A 2,947-nucleotide genomic window follows, 5' to 3' on the forward strand; every position below is an offset into this window, starting at 1 on the left:
TCTTCTTCTTGGTGAGTCTGGCTAAGGGTTTGTCGATTTTGTTTATCTTTTCAAAAAACCAACTCTTGGTTTCATTGATCTTTTGTGTTATTTTTTTGGTTTTTATTTCATTTATTCCTGCTCTGGTCTTTAGTATTTCCTTCCTTGTACTCCTTTTGGGCTTGTTTTGCTGTTCTTTCTACAGTTCCCTTAGGTGTAAAGATAGCCTGTTGATATGAGATTGTTCTTGTTTCTTTATATAGGCCTGCATTGCTATGAATTTCCCTCTTAGGACTGCTTTCGCTGCATCCCATAGATTTCTGGTTGTTGTGTTTTCATTTTCGTTTGTCTTGAGATAGCTTTTGATTTTTTCCTTGATCAGTTTTTACCCACTCACTATTTAGTAGAATGTATTCAGCCTCCATGTATTTGAGTTCTTTTCGGATTTCTTCTTATAATTGATTTCTAGTTTCATAGTATTGTGGTTGGAGAAGACGCTTGATATGATTTCAAACTTCTTAAATTTATTGAGACTTGTTTTGTGTCTTAACATGTGGTCTACCTTAGAAAATGTTTCATGTGCATTTGAGAAGAATGTGTATTCTGTTGTTTTGGGGTGAAATGCTCTAAAAATATTGATTAAATCCAGCTGGTCTAAAGTGTCATTTAAGGCTACTGTTTCCGTGTTGATTTTCTGTCTGGAGGACCTGTCTATTGGTGACAATGGGATGTTGAAGTTTCCTACTAGCATAGTGTTACTCTTGATCTCTGTCTTTATGTCTGTCAATATCTGTTTTATATATTTAGGTGTTCCTATGTTGGGTGCATAGATGTTTACTAGGGTTATATCCGCTTATTGAATCAATCCTTTTATTATTATGTAGTGTCCTTCTTTGTCTTTTATTGTAGTCTTCATTTTAGAGTCTATTTTGTCTGAAATAAGTATTGCTACTCCAGCTTTTTTCTCATTTCCTTTTGTGGGAACTACCTTATTCCATTCCTTTATTTTCAGTCTGTGTGTGTCTTTTGATCTGAGGTGAGTCTCTTGTAAACAGCGTATGCATGGGTCCTGTTTCCTTATCTACTCAGCCACTCTATGTCTTTTGATTGGAGCATTTAGCCCATTCACATTTAAGGTGGTTATTGATAGGTGCATACTTATTGCCATTTTGTTATCTGTATTTCTGGTCTTCCTGGGTTAGTTTGTTTTCCCCTTTCTTCTGTTTAAAACGCCCTTTTAACATTTCCTGCAATGCTGGCTTGGTGGTAATGAATTCCTTAAGCTTATTCTTTTCTGAGAAGCTCTTTATCTCTCTTCCAATTTTAAGTGATAGCCTTGCTGGGCAGAGCAATCTTGGTTGTAACCTTTATTTTGCGTCACTTTGAATATTTACTGCCACTCCTTTCTGGCTTGCAGACTTTGTGTAGAAAAGCCAGCTGTTAATCTTATAGGAGTTCTTTTGTATGTAACCTGCTGTCTTTCTCTTGCTGCTTTTAGGTTCTGTCTTTGTCTTTAACCTTTGCCATTTTAACTATGATGTGTCTGTTGTATCTTGGTGTGGATCTGTTTGTGTTCAGCTTGTTTGGAACTCTCTACACTTCCTGGGCTTGTATGTTGATTTTCGTCACCAGGGTAGGGAAGTTTTCAGTCATTATTTCTTCAAATACATTCTTGATCCCTTGCTTATTCTCTTCTCCTTCTGGTATTCCTAGGATGTGAAGATTGTTGTGCTTGATGTTGTCCTACAGGTCTCTGAAACTATTTTCGTTGTTTTTTATTCTTTTTTCTTGTTGTTCCAACTGCGTAATTTCTGCTATTTTGTCTTCTAAATCACTGATCTGATCCTCTGCTTCATATAATTTACTGGTGATTTCTTTGAGTGTCTCCTTTATTTCAGTTATTGTATTTTTTAGTTCTAACTGGTTGTTTTTCATGATTCCTCTATCCTTTATGTCCTCACTAAGTTCCTTAAACCTTCTTATCATCAGTGTTCTAAACTCTGTCTCTGAAAGGCTGGATACCTCTGTTTCATTTAATTGCATTTCTAGCGGTTTCTTCTGATCTTTTACTTGGGACGTGTTTCTTTGTTTCTTCATTCAGGCTGTCGCTCTGTGATTGCTTTGAAGTATTAGATAGATCACTTATGCCTCTCAGTCATTGCTGGGTGCTCTTCAAGTATGTGTCCTTTATACTCAGATTGCACAGTCTCTGTCTTCTCCTGTCTTGGGTGTTCCAGAGGTGTCACTGTTGAAGTTACTCTTTAATTGATTTTGGCTTGTCGGAGGGTGGGATTGACCCTCAGGCTGATTAGCTGAGATAATTAGCTCTGCTCACAGTGTATGAGATGCTGTGTGGAGGGTGACTCCCTCAGAGGAGGCTTGGCCACTTTGGGCTCTTGTGCCTGTGGAAAATGTCCTTTTGAGTGTGCTACTTGTAGGTTCAACCAGGTAGTACTCTGGTTTTGTCTAACACTGGCCTCTGGGTGTATTGGTTCTGGTGTGTCTTGGGCAGGGCTCCCACTCAGAGCCATTTCAGACCTGCCTGTTTCCAGTCCGTAGCTATCTGGTAAGTGCCTCAAGGTTGTACGCAGTTGGCTGCTGCCTGTGCTGGACCTGGGGTCATGTGGGGATTGTCTCTGTGTGAACTGAAGCTGGCTGCTCCCTATATTGGTCCTGAGGCAGTTTAGGAAACGGCCCAGGGCCCCTAGGCCTGTTGCCACCTGTCAGATGCCAGTAAGGCCCACCTATTGAAAGAGGCTCTTTAAGGACGTGTGTCTGGCTATTTGACCCAGTGTTGAGGGTGCTTCTGCAATGTGGCACTAGCTTGGCAGGATGGAGTTCAAGTGAGTTATGTGATGTGCTTGGTAGTTTTTAAGACATTGGTGCAGATTCAGGTCTTACACCTATACTTGGCCTGTGACCCCCTTGTATAGTGTCCCAAGGGCACTACAGCCAGCCTCCACCTCGT

This window comes from Hipposideros armiger, unplaced genomic scaffold, assembly GCF_001890085.2.
Source record: "Hipposideros armiger isolate ML-2016 unplaced genomic scaffold, ASM189008v1 scaffold_522, whole genome shotgun sequence".
Lineage (NCBI taxonomy): Eukaryota > Metazoa > Chordata > Mammalia > Chiroptera > Hipposideridae > Hipposideros > Hipposideros armiger.